The 14,192-nt window shown below is 46.4% G+C and overlaps 1 protein-coding gene across 1 annotated transcript in view; it reads right to left on the bottom strand.

Moving 5' to 3' along the window:
• LOC122800226 (dynein axonemal heavy chain 17-like) overlaps positions 1–14,192 on the bottom strand; it is a 17,083,451-nt gene that overhangs the window by 14,775,318 nt on the left and 2,293,941 nt on the right. The window lies entirely within an intron of this gene.

The following is a 14,192-nucleotide window of genomic DNA, read 5'->3' as shown; positions in this document are numbered from 1 at the left end:
GGAGAAACTGAAGGGGTGGAGGGTTGAGACCCGAAGGCCTTCAGGAACACTGACTCCTCCTCAGAAGGGGATTTGGAGGGCCAGTCGCCTCTCTGCCTCAAGATTTCCAGGATATTTGAGAAAGAGATATCTTCAGATGATGACTTGGGGGACCCTTCTGACTCCTCGAGGTCGGTGTTAGACGTGAGAGACTCATCTTGGGAGTCAACATGCTTCCTCTTGCACACTCTCTTTCTGGGGGGCTCCTCAGGCAAAAACTCCGGGTAGACCTCAGAAAGTTGGGGGCCACTCAAGGAGGTATCCTGAGGCCTTGGGTCTCCGCTCTCCATGGATAGAGGGTGATCTGAGACTGATACCGGTGCTGGAGGGGGCAGAACGTCGATGCCATAAGATGCAGCTGACGACCTGGCCAGCAGGCTCCTCATGACCTTGAAAGCTGAACACCCCCAGCTCCGAAGGTTAACTGACCGTGGAAGATATGGTAGTAGCCCTCGGAGCTGAAGAGATGAGGTCCGAAGCTGATGTCTGACCCAAGCTCAACCGAGCCTCAAGCACCGAGAGGAAGGTTAGGAGCCAAAGAAGATCAATCCGAGACCTCCCTCTCGGGTCCGACCGGTGAACCAAGAATCCTTGACCCCATGGACGACACCGATGGGGTCGGAGTGGAGATCAGAGCTGAGAGGCCAGATGAGGCTACTGGAACCGACAGCTCTGGCTCCAAAAGCCGAAAAAGGCTCTGAGGAGGAACAGCCAAAGAGAAGGGGAGGATGGGCTCCGGAGCCGACTGGGCCGGAACCAAAAACAATTTAGTCAGCACCGATGACTGGAGCAGTTTCTGCACCACTCTATCAACATCATCATCAGAGAGGGTCCAAGAGGACCTAGAGGATAAGGTCAGAGATCTGGATCTCCCTACATAGGGAGACCTATGAGATGGAGAAACCGGTCGAGGAACTGGAGACTGGCTTTGAACTAGAATATCTGTCACCGGCTCTAAGATACTGGGAGCCAATGTCAACATAGTCGGTGTAATGCCTTTTGTCGGCACCGTAGCCAGTGGAGCCGAAGAAGTATCAGTAGTTTTAGCAATTTTCTCTGGCAGCTCCGAGTAAACTAACAGAGCTAGAGAGCACTTTTTTGTAGATTTTTTTTCTCTGATTTCTTGTCCGGTTTGGAAGTAGAGGATCTGAACTAGAAGACCTCTCCAAGTCCAAGGAAGGTTTCAGTAGTCCTTTTAAGATAAGCTTGTTCTTCCTCTCTTGCATTACATGGGGACTGAAAGCGTGGCAGAACAAGCAGGATTCTTGGAGATGAATAGCCCCCAAGCAGTACACGCACACTGAGTGCCCATCAGTTAATGACATCTTGTTACTACATTCTACACACTTTTTAAAGCCCGAAGGCCTGTGTTCTTTGGGATCCTTAGACATGCTGACAAGAAAACTCCACACACCACACAGGGGAACACAGGAACACCCCTGCACCAAAACCAAACACAGAAGGGTGTGGGAAACTAGAGCCTCTAACTGAAACGACCTAGACCACGGACAACCACAAGGAGAACTAGGTCCTCTAATTTAAACAGGCCTATCCCAGGAAACAAGATACTAACACCACAGAAACAACAAAACACCAACAAATAGGAAAAACTACAACTGGACAGTAGGGAGAACAAGGTCCTCTGACTGAAAAACGGGCCTAGCCCATGGAGACAAGGTGCGAACGGGTTACCACAAGGCCAATGGAACTGGCCACACAACCAGCAGAAACAATACACACAAGGTAGCTATGAAAATAGCTTTTTGGTCAACAATTTGTTTAATTTTAGAAGAAAAAATTATACTTAGCCACGGCCAAGAGCGAGACCATTTCTGAGCGTAACGAGAGGCAAATAAGATCTGGGATGGGCGCATTGCAGTATGGGATACCTCTTAGCCACGAGCCAATTGAAGACTTCGAGCTAGAGTATGGCTGAGTCGGAGCCGAGTTTCGGCTCCGAACCCAAGGGTAAGAATGTAGGCGAGATTGGACTACATAACATCCTGGGGTTTTGGTACTGGCTGTTCCTGTGGAAGGAGATGGTAAGGCTCTGAGTGCAGAGATATCACGGAAGAAGACTTAGGATCCAAGGGGGATGGAGCCATCTGAAGTGACGAGGCAGAAAATATTCCCTCTGCAGCATCAAAGGCAGAGTGGCTTGGACAGAGAGAGAGGATATTGGATCTGAAAAGACAAGCTTCTGAATCATAGGCCTTCCCTGCTCCAAGGGAAAAACCTCAGAGGTGGAAGTCAGAGCCAAGCTGTCCAGTGCCAAGGCTCCAAGGGGCAGAGATGGTTCTGAAAGCTTTGGAGTTGAATGCAACACCTTGGATCCGACAGGCAGACTACGGCTCCAGATGCTCTCAGGATCTGAGGGGACAAAAGCTCTCAGAGAAGATCTCAGACTTGAGGATAAAGTTATAAAAAGGATCTGGATGACTTGGATCCAAAAACTCTGAAGCTACATGAGTCAGAGGAGGAATGTTTAAAGAGGGAGTAGTAGATATGCAAATCTCCTGACCCAGAGGGGTAGGAGCTGAAAGAACACTGATCTGTCTCTGAGTCAACAGAATCGTCTTCACCAGTCTTTCCACATCTTCTTCTAAAAGACTTCTGGAAGAACTAGTGGAGTACATTGACAGGGAGCTGGGTCTTTCAGAGACTGAAGAAGGTACCCTATCAGGGACCACAGACAGAGAGTACTTTGTTCTGCGAAGTAATTTGGCAGTCTGAAAGTTGGGTTTCGACTGCACTGGATCCAACTACTTCGGATACGGACCTTTGCCTTTGTCAGATCCAATTTAGGAGGCTTCGGATCCAATATTTTTTCCTTAGCAGGATCTTGTATTTTTATTTTGTATTTTTGCATTTTTTGGATCTGGGGGTTGAGACTGGGTCCTTATGAGACCTCTTTCTTGAGAAGGCAGAAGCTGAAGATGAGGAAGACAGCTTCAGAGAAGAGGATTTTGTAGTTTTAGTTTTAGAGAAAGAACGCCCAGATATAGCCTCTCCAAATGAAGAAGGAAGAAGACCTTTGAATATCAGCTTATCCTTGCGTTCTACTAATGCTCCATGACATGACAGAGCTACATGCTCTAGGGACCTAAACATTGTCAACACAATAAACAGAACATGCCGGAGGGATAGATTCCTGTCCCAGAGACTTCCCATACTCTGGAATAAACTACCTATATATATCAAACAAAGCTCCTCATTAGTACTCTTCAAGAATAATCTTGATGATTGCATGGGAAATAGGAAATTCACCGCAGGGATCACTTCTGTGGCTTTGCTCGACAGTGGCACAGGAAAATAATTTTCTTGGGTGGCAAAAGCCAGGGTACCTTTTTGGCTGGGCTTGTATAGGCCCTAGGGCCGATAGCCTAGTACCTACCTATGAACATATAGAGCAGTCCTCTTGTAAATGGAGAGGACAGAAAAAATAGACACATAGCATATAGGCATCGGAAAGTGGGAGTTTGTGCTCACACTTCAAACAGTTTTTAAATCCTGCTGATTTATCTGCCATCATCAATCAAAATAATTGTTAACACTATAACAAAACAGTGAAGAAAAGTTTTTTTTTTTTTTAGATAGGGAAATAAGAGAAAGAGAGAAAAGGGATTGAAATACCAATGATGGTAAATAAGCTACAACAGTATTATAGAGGGGAAGAAGATAATAACAATAGTATCTAAGATGCACAAAAAATAGAAGTTATGTTCTTACCATAACGTTCCATGTTAGTTGTCTTCTTCTCGCCTTCTTCTTGCTGGATGGGTTCGGAGCCGACCTCGGCTCCGACTCGGCCACTCTAAAAGCTCGAGAGTTGGTTCCACCGGCTCGAGGCTCCCCTTATATCCCACAATGCTAGGCGAGAGTTACCTCAGATCTCGTTTGTAAGCTAACCCCAGCTTATAATAGTAACAGAATAACTCTAACAGAGTCCACCTCTAACAACAGGAAGAAAGAAGGGTGACCTACATCCTGATCTAGGAAATATGCACAACAGCATATGCCTAAGAAAAAGGTGGTAGAAAGAGAGGTCACAATCACAACTCCTCTAGGTCTGTCCAGGCCAGGGGGAAGGAGGGTGGGACGCAAGAAGAAGGCGAGAAGAAGACAACTAACATGGAACGTTATGGTAAGAACATAACTTCTATATGTTAAGTTGTCTATCTCGCCTTCATTCTTGCTGGATGGGACCGTCCTAGCACTTTGTCCCGGGTGGCCTAACGGAACAGACTCCTGAGAACAGTGGAACCAAAGTTAGCTCTATGCCTAGAAGCTAAGTCCAACTTATAATGAGAAATGAAAGTGTGAGGAGTAGCCCAAGTAGCCGCTGCACAAATGGTGTCAATAGGCAGTCTGTCTTGGAAGGCTAAAGAAGTAGCCAAAGCTCTGGTGGAATGGGCCTTAGGTTTATTAGGCAGTTTTGGTGTCTAATTTCATATACAAGGGAAATCAAAGATGTTAGCCATCTGGATAATGATACCTTTGAAACTGAAAGTCCCTTTCTGCTTTCGCATAGGAGACAAACAGCTGATCAGATTTTCTGAATTGTTTTGTTCTATCCAAGTAGTACCTCAATTGACGATGAACATCCAGGCAGTGTAATTTTGTTCAGACCTATTGGAATATTCTGGAAAAAGACAGGGAGGTCAATGCTTTGATTTAGATTTGACGTCGAGACCACCTTAGGCAAAAAGGACGGGTTAGTTCGTAAGGATACTCTGTCCTTATGAAACAATAGATAAGGAGGTCAACAGCTGAGTGCTTGAAGCTCTGAAACTCTTCTAGCTGAAGTAATAGCCACCAGAAAGAGAGTCTTCCATGATAGTAGTTTTAAAGAACAGGATGCTGCAGGTTCGAAAGGGGGTAGAATCAAAGAAGTAAGAACTAAATTTAGGTCCCAAGGAGAAGGAGGATTTCTTATAGGAGGTCTGAGCAGAAAAACTCCTTTCAAAAATGCTTTGCAAAGCTTGTGGGACATTAAGGCAGATTCAGAAATACCCACATGAAAGTTAGAAATAGCTGCCAATTGAACTTTAAGAGTAGAGGGAGATGAACCTGCATGGAAGAGTTCAGCTAGAAAATCAAGGACTATTTGGATGGAAGCAGTGAAAGGATCTATGTCCCTTCCTTGAGCCCAATATGTGAAGCGTTTCCACTTACTCAAATAAATCTTCTGAGTGGAAGATTTATGGGAAGCTATCAATATATCTCGAACAGAGTGAGATAATTGAGGAAGCCTGGCTAAGGTTGGAACTGGAGGAACCAAGCAGTGAGGTTCAGAGAGGGGAGGGAGCGATGTAACTGACCCGACTGACGGATCAAAAGATCTGGAACTAGGTCCAGATGCCACGGTCGCTCCAATAGAAATTGATGTAGAAAGGGGAACCACACCTGTCGAGGCCAGTAAGGAGCAATGAGGATCAATGAGGCCTTCTGAGCGATAGCTTTCTGTATCACTTGAGAGATTAGTGGGAAGGAGGAAATGCCTACAGAAGTGCCCGGGGCCAAACTTGGACTAGAGCGTCTCTGCTGGGTTGGCCTGGTAAAGGGAATAGAGTGAAATATTCTCTGCACTTGCTGTTTTGGGGAGTAGCAAAACGATCGCAGCAAGGCTGACCCCACTTGAGAAAAATTTCTCTCACAACAGAGTCTTTCAGAGACCACTCGTGAGGCATGAGGATAGCTCTGCTCAACTTGTCCGCAATTTGATTGGACTTCCCGGGGATGTGCGTTGCTATCAGAAACCGCTGAGAAGAAATCGCCCATTGCCACACTCTGAGTGCTTCTCGACACAGGGGGTATGATCTGGTTCCGCCTTGTTTGTTGATGTACCACACTACAGACATATTGTGTGTCTGGATTGCAATCGTTCCCAAGGGAAGAGAGTCTTGAAGGGCTTGCAACGCTAAAAGCACTGCTCTCATCTCCAGACCATTTATGTGCAAGTGGCATTCGTCTGGTTGCCATGTGCCCTGGACCGTCCTGCCCTGATAATGCCCCCCCCACCCGATCAGGGAGGCATCCGTTGTCAGAGTAGCAACCGGAGGGGGTGGAACAAAGGGTCTTCCCAGCAAGAGCTGAGGGGAAGATATCCACCACATGAGATGATTTTTGCACGCTTGCGTGATCATAATGGTGTGAGACATTGGAAGTTGCTGGTATGACCATTGAGAAAAGAGCATCCATTGAAGGATCCGCATGTGGAATCTGGCTAATGGAAGCAGAGGTATGGCCGCAGCCATAATTCCCAACACTTTCAGAACTAACCTGGCTTTGATTCTGTTGTTGTTGAAAAGGAGTGAGACCAGTCTGTGTATGTCTGTTATCCTCTGATCTGTTAGCCTCGCAGACATGTCTACTGTGTCTAGATTTGCGCCTATGTAGGTAATAGTACGACAAGGCGACAAAGCAGACTTTTCGCAATTTATTGAAATGCCTAACTTTTGACAAATGCGAAAAGTGTAATCCCTGGCCATCAGAAGGAGATGCTTGGTGGGAGCTGTGAGGAGCCAGTCGTCCAAATATGGAAACACCTGGAATCCTTGTCGTCTCAGGTGAGAAGCTACCACTGCCATGCATTTGGTAAACACCCGGGGGGCAGTGGTGAGACCAAAGGGCAGGGCCCTGAACTGAAAATGACTGGTTCCCAGCCTGAAGCGGAGGAATCTTCTGGAGCGTCTGTTCATTTTTATGTGATAGTACGCATCCTGAAGGTCTATAGAGCACATCCAGTTTCCTTTGCCCAAAAGGGGAAGGATGGATTGCAGCGTGACCATCCGGAATCTTGTTTTCTTGACTGATCTGTTCAAGATACTGAGATCCAAAATTGGTCTCCAGTCCCCTGTTTTCTTTGGAACTAAAAAGAACCTTGAGTAAATTCCGGATCCTTGCTGGTCTGCTGGAACTGGCTGAATTGTTCTTTTTGCAAGCAGTTTTGAAATCTCCAAAACCGCTAGATCCCTTTGAGCGGGTGGAACATCTGGAAGGGATTTTTTTGATTTGTTTGGGATACGAAGAAAGGGGATAGAATAGCCTTCGGAAATGATGGACTGTACCCATTTGTCTTGAGTCAGGGATAGCCAGGCTTCTGGGTACAGTGACAATCTTCCCCCGACTGCCTCCGAAGGTGGGCAGTCGGGCAACACCTCAGGGATGCTGAAAGGGCTTGTCAGAGAAAGCTTCCCGATTGCCCTGGTTTTGGACCCCCTGCCCCTAGGGGCGTCTACCATTGTTATTCCCACCTCTGCCTCTGGCGGGGAAACGACTCTGTGCGTCAGGCGAAGTCCCTTGAGATTGTTTACGGAACCACATCTTTCCACCTTTCTGGCCTTTGGGGTAAGGCCTAGAAGGAGTAGAAAACGGACTCCGACGGCAGAAAGGGTCTTGCCATCAGTTTCGCACCTAGTCAGGGTTTCTTTCACTTGAGGACCAAAAAGAGATGATCCATCAAACGGGGAGTTAGTGAAAGACGTCTTGAAGGGTCCGCAAAATTGCATAGCCGCATCCAGGCATGCCTACGTAAGGCCACACCTGTCCCTGCGGCCCTACTCGCTCCATCAGCCGCATAAGAAAGGAGGCGCATGGAGGAGTTGGTTATGGAGTTAAGGGTAGCCAGCTGCGTGTTCATCTTATCTTGAAAACCTGCAGCTGTAGGGTCCTTTAACATTTCACTCGCTTCCTTGATCAAGTCCCTTTGAAGACGAGTAAAATGGCATAGGTAGTTCAGCGAACGCATGGTAAATGTCGCTGACGAGAACATCCGCTTCCCGTACCTGTCCATGGACCTAGATTCCTTGTTAGGTGGATGGACAGGTACTGAAGGATCAGCTAGCTCCTTCTTAGTGGCAGCAGCTACCACCATAGCATCCACAGAGACTCCTTTCGTCAAGAACTGTTTGTCTGCTGGTGCCGTTATAAACTTGGAGGGTCTCCTGGGAGTGGGGTCCACTGAATCAGGAGCCGTCCATGCCTTCTTAGCAACCACCTGCATGAGGGGGTCAAAGGGGGGAGACACCCAGGAGGTGGAAGGGCGAGAGCCAAACGCCTCAAGATACACAGATTCATCCTCCGAAGGGTTGAGGACTGGCCAATTTCCCCTCTACTTCAGGATCTCTAGAATGTCTGCAAATGAGACATCTTCAGAAGGGGAACGGGGGGAACCCTCAGAATCATCTAAATCTGTGTCAGACGTGATGGACTCAGGTGAGTCAATGTGTTTCCTCTTACACTTCCTCTTCCGAGGGGCTCTTCTGCCAAATCAGGAGAGGCCTCGGAAGAGGATGAAATCCCCACAGGGGGTTCCTGAGGAGCTGGCTCTCTGCGGTCCGGGATGAGGGAGTGAGTCGACTTGACCTGAGGCACCGAGGGAGGGGCGGACGGAGCCGACTGTGGAGTAGAGCCAGGCTCTAACACACTCCGCATGACCTCAAATGCACCCCTGTCAGGCAAAGCCAGAGGTCCCCGCTCCGAAGCTAAGAACCCCTCGGCACCGACAGTGATGGCTCGAGGTCGATGTCGGAGCCGAACTCACCAGCGCCGAAGCTCCGAGAGGAAGAGCGGGGTCGGACAAGGGTCCGATGCCACTCACCCCCTCGGAGCCGACGAGGGAAGTCCGGCGCCGAGATTCTTCCAAGGAAGAAATCGGAGCCGACGACGGAGCCGAAGACAATTGTATCGGCTCCGACGCTACCACAGTCTCGGTTCCGACGCGACCCGGCTCCGAGCTCAAGAGAGTCGAAGGAGGAATATAATGATGGACCGGGGCAGGCATCGACTGATGAGTCGGGCTCTGAAGCATCTGGGCCAGTGCCTCGGACTTAAGAAGTCGACTCACTACCCTCTGAAGGTCATGATCCGACAGCCTGGATGACCTAGAGGAGTGAGATCTTTGGCTCCGTTCAGACAGCAGGGGAGATCCTGGAGCCGAGTGAACGGAGCCAAGGGATGGTGACCTGGACCTCTTCCTAGTTGTCGGCTCCGAAGGTCTGGTCGGAGCCGACACGGGAATTTCTAATACTTCTGCTCCAGCCGGAGCCGAGGGAACCACAGAAACTGTGGACTGAGACTCATCGGCTCCAGCCGGAGCCGATGTAGGCAGAGGCTTAGAAACCTTAGGTCTCGGCTCAGTTGTCGGAGCCGAAGACCTAGATGCCTTAGAGGGCTTCCCTGTAGATACAGAAAGGGAATCCTCTGGCTTGAGTAAGCCCCTTAAAATTAATTTATTTTTTCTTTCCTGCAGGACCCTGGGGCTGAAGCCATGGCACACAGCACAGGAGTCCTGCAGGTGCAAAGGTCCCAGACAGTAGACACAAAAAGTGTGAGTGTCTGTCAGAGACATTTTCTGACAGCACGCATCACACTTCTTGAATCCGGAGACCTTTGCTTCCTTAGACATTTCAAAAGGTGTAATCACACACACAGTCATAAACACACTAATTACACCCTGTCTAGTTTAAATTATAATAAACCACTATCTAGGTTTTAAAATAAGAAAAATAACACACACACTCCACTAGGGAAGGAAAAGAGGCCTGTAGGCCCAAGGGAAGAACTTAAAGTTCTTGAGGGAAAAAAACAGGAATTTTTTAGAAAGGGGATAAGAATTCCTCTAAACTAAGGGAAATAAGTAAAAATATTAAAATTAAAGGGGTTTAAATAGACTAATTTCACAAGAAAAGTCACTTACCAAGAACCGGTAGAAAACCAACACCTCGATAGCTGTAGCGGCAAACGAGATCTGGGGTAACTCTCGCCTAGCATTGTGGGATATAAGGGGAGCCTCGAGCCGGTGGAACCAACTCTCGAGCTTTTAGAGTGGCCGAGTCGGAGCCGAGGTCGGCTCCGAACCCATCCAGCAAGAATGAAGGCGAGATAGACAACTTAACATTGTACAATAGAAGAAAATGTTAGAAATTGCAAGAAACAACAAAAAAATTTATAAACGAGGGTAAGGGACAGTAACAGAAAAGTTTTTAAATATGGAATTAAAAAAATATAACACTTATCTGATGAACACTCAAGAGAGATCGAAGAAAACGTCTTTTGCTGGAAGTGGCAAATGAGATCTGAGGTAATTGGGGTTGGTGCACTGTTGGTAAGGGAGAAACTCCAGAGTTTTTTGGTTGCCACAAGCTTTAGCAACAGCCGAGTCAGATCCGGACCCATCAGTTGAGGACAGAATGAAAATTGACAACATCAGATCATTTGTTAAGATCTGGTCTTCTAGGACTGTAACGCTTAACGGATTTGCCTTTTTTCTGAATGTGAGAGAGTAATCACCACTCTCCATGCACTACAGTATTACAAAGAGAAAAAACAACACACACATAAAACTTTCAGTAACTGGCACAGAGTAACTATACAGAAACAAAACTAATGTACTCACCATAATGATGCATATGTGTTATCAATTTTCATTCTTCCTCAACTGATGGGCCATGGAGCCAGTTCAGACATTTTTACTAGACTCACGGATCCAGCTCTCAAGCTCCTCCCTTTACCCATATTGCCCCACCATCCTGGCATACCTCAAATAGAATTTGCTGCCACAGCAATAACATATCCATGACACCATATCATAATGAAAAGGCAAGATAGAGACATACAGAAAGACTGAAGCCCAAACACGGGACAGGCAAGTTCCCTAAGGGACAGCCCTTAGGTCTCACTAGGAAGAGAGGGAACGGGGTTATAGGGTGGGAAGTTGAGGAAGAACTAAAATGGACAACACAGATGCATCGCTATGATGAGTACATAACCTTTGTATCTGATATTGTCATTTTCATTCATTCCTCAACTGATGGAACAGAGTTCCCAGCTAAATGAACCTTGGGTGGTCCTCATGGAAGGATATTCCAGAGTACAGCAGAACCAAATGCTGTGCTATTCCTGGACAGTATGTTTGACTTATAATGAGCAATAAAGATATGAGCACTGGACCACGTCTCATCTACACAAATATCATCTATAGATGCTCTTGACCAAAAAACAGATGACGTGGCTACGGACCTTGTGGAATCTGCTTTGGGGAGTTTAGGTACAGATAAGCATCCTTCTTTATAAACAAAGGCACAATCAATCAACCATTTAGTTTGGATCACTTTAGACATTGCTTTACCCAATTTGTTCTTGGAGAAGGATACAAATAATTGGTCAGTTTTCCTAAAATCTTGGGCTCTGTGCAGATAAAATCTAACCTGCTAGTGTACATCCAAAAGATGCAGCATGCGTTCATCTTTGTTTGAGAATTTTGGAAAGAACACAAGTAAACTGATGACCTGATTTATGTTGAATACAGGAGCCACCTTAGGTAAAAAAAAAAAATTCTGTCTTACCATAATGTTCCATCTGTGTTGACGATCATCATATACTGTTGACCGTTGGGTGTCGGTTCCGATCCTCGGAACCGGTCTGGCCGTTATACAGCTCATGCCAGCCAAAAATCTCTCGAGCTAATTCTCCAGATTGCCCCTCTCCCATTTACTTCAGATCGAGTTTGTAGACTTACAGAAAGCCAGAAGAACCATGAGCCCATGTGAAGAAGTCACGTCCAAGGTGAACCTTAACAGTGCACCCAGGTACAGTGTTCATTTCCCCAGGAATTCAAAGGAGGGGGAAGGAGGGTGAGATGTCAAGAATATATGACGATTGACAACACAGATGGAACGTTACAGTAAGACATAACTTCTTTATCTGATGTAGTCATTCTTCATCTATTCTTGACTGCTGGGACAGAGTCCCCAACTGCTTTAGATCCTTGGTGGCCCTATGGAAGGATATTCCTGAGAACCATGGTACCAAAGGAAGCTCTTCCCCTGGAGACCAGATCTAATTTGCAATGAGTGATAAAGGTATGTGGAGAAAACCATGTTGCTGCTGCGCATATTTAATTCATGGAAGCCTTGGAATGGAAAACAGCTGAAGTGGCCAATGACCTGATGGAATGTGCTCTCAATGGCACAGGTAATTTGAAATTATTTTTATTATATATGTAAGTTATACAATCTCTTAACCATTTTGACAAGGTAACTTTGGAAAAGGACTTCCCTAAAGTTGGGCCGGAGAAGGAAACAAACAACTGTTCTGATTTTCTAAATTCTTTAGTTCTGTTGAGATAGAAATGTAATTGTGAACATACAGCAAATGTAGATAATATCTGCCTTTGTTGGAAAAATTGGGGAAAAATAGGCAAGTCTATGGTTTGATTAATGTTGGACTCTGAGACTACCTTTGGAAGAAAGGATGGATTGGTTTTGAGTGAAACTCTATCCTTGTGAAAAAATTAAGTAAGGGGATTTTGAACATAAGGCCCACATCTCAGAAACTCATCTTGCTGAAGTTATAGCTATGCGGAAAAGCATTTTCCATGAAAGAAACTTTAGGTCACATGTTGCTGATGGCTTAAAAGGGGAAAGCACCAAAGACTGGAGATCAGTGGTCAAATCCCATGGGGGTAGGGGATCTTTAAATGGAGGCTTCAAGTGTAGAGGTCCTTTGAGGAACACTTTACATAGTCTATCAGCAATTAGAGGAAGGTCCCTGAAATCATTATGAAAATTAGAAATGGCAGCTAATTGGACTTTAACTGTAGAGGTGAAGGCCCCTTGATCAAAAAGAATGGTTAGTAATTCTAAAACTTTCTCCACCGGAGCGGAGAAAGGATTGAGATTGTATTGAGATTGTTATTATATGCCAGACTGAAAAATCTCCTCCACTTACTAAGGTAGAGATTCCTGGTGGGCAGTCTATGGAAAGCCAGCAGAATTTTCTACACTGGAGTAGGTATATCTTTATGCCTGGTGACTAGCGGAATTGGAGGAACCAAACTGTCAGCTTGAGGTTTTGAAGGCTGGTGTGCACCAGTCCCTGAGGGTTAGACAGCAGGTCTGGAACTCAGTCCAGAATCCATGAATGGTGAACTAGATGAGGCCACATGAAAGGGAACCAAATTAGTCGAGGCCAAAAGGGTGCAATGAGGACCCCTTTGCTTCTCAATCTGGCTGCTTTCTTGAGAGAAAAATGGGATTAGAGGGAAGGGGGAAAGGCATATAGGAGACCCGGGCGCCAATTGAGGAGAAGAGCATTCCTCGGAGACTCTCCCTGAGAGGGGATCAGGGCAAAGTATTTTCTGCACTTGTTGTTTTGGGGTGATGCGAAAAGGTTGCAGCAAGGCTGGCCCCAGTGATGAAAAATCCTCCTCACTATCTCGGGATTGAAAGACCATTTGTGAGGCAGTAGAATGCATCTGCTCAGTTTGTCCGCTATCACGTTTAAACTCCCCGGGATGTGCATTGCTGTCAGAAAGTCTATTACCACACTCTCAGGGACTCTCAACACAGGGGTAGGATTTGGTTCTCCCTTGTTTGTTGATGTACCAGATTACAGACATGTTGCCTGATTGGATCACAATGGTCCTGAGGGGGAGGACAGATTGAAAGGCTTGCAACGCTAGAAGCACTGCCCTCAATTCCAGGACAGTAATATGCAGTTTGGCTTCTATCGGGAGCTAAGTGCCTTGGACTGATCTTTCCAGATAATGCCCCCCACCCCATCTGGGAGGCATCCATGGTTACTGTGGCCTTGGGTTGAGGGGGGCAAAAGGATAGCCTACTAGGATTTCCTCAGATTCCATCCACCAGGATAGGTCTTTTTTGCAGTGGCTGGTGATTAATATGGGGTAGTTCACTGGATGGGTTAGAATAGACCATTGTGATGCTAAATGTCATTGCAGTAGGCACATGTGGAACCTCACTAATGGAACTAGAGTGATGGTCGCTGCCATGGACCCCAACGCTTGAAGGACCAGAAGTACTGGAACTTTGTTTTTGCAAAGAATGGGATGCATTTGCAATTTTATCTCTTCTGTAATCTGTGTTGGAGAAGAGAGGCTACATAAGAAATGGGGTTCAGTTGAGCTCCTATGAACTCTAAATCTTGCGAGGGGCTTAGTTGAAATTTTGTTAGATTGACTGTGATTCCTAAGCTCAGGCACAAATGCAAAGTGAACTCTGTTGCTACAAGTAGTAGATGCCTGGTGGAAGCTGGGATTAGCCAGTCATCTAGATGTGGAAACACCTGGAATCCATGCAGTCTCAAGTGAGCTGTCACTGCTGCCATACATTTGGTGAACACCCTGGGGG

The sequence above is a fragment of the Protopterus annectens genome, chromosome 4.part0 (genome assembly GCF_019279795.1).
Source record: "Protopterus annectens isolate FY-2018-M chromosome 4.part0, PAN1.0, whole genome shotgun sequence".
NCBI lineage: Eukaryota > Metazoa > Chordata > Ceratodontiformes > Protopteridae > Protopterus > Protopterus annectens.
Note: the sequence above shows the minus strand (reverse complement) of the source record. Positions and strands in the feature narration are given on the sequence as shown.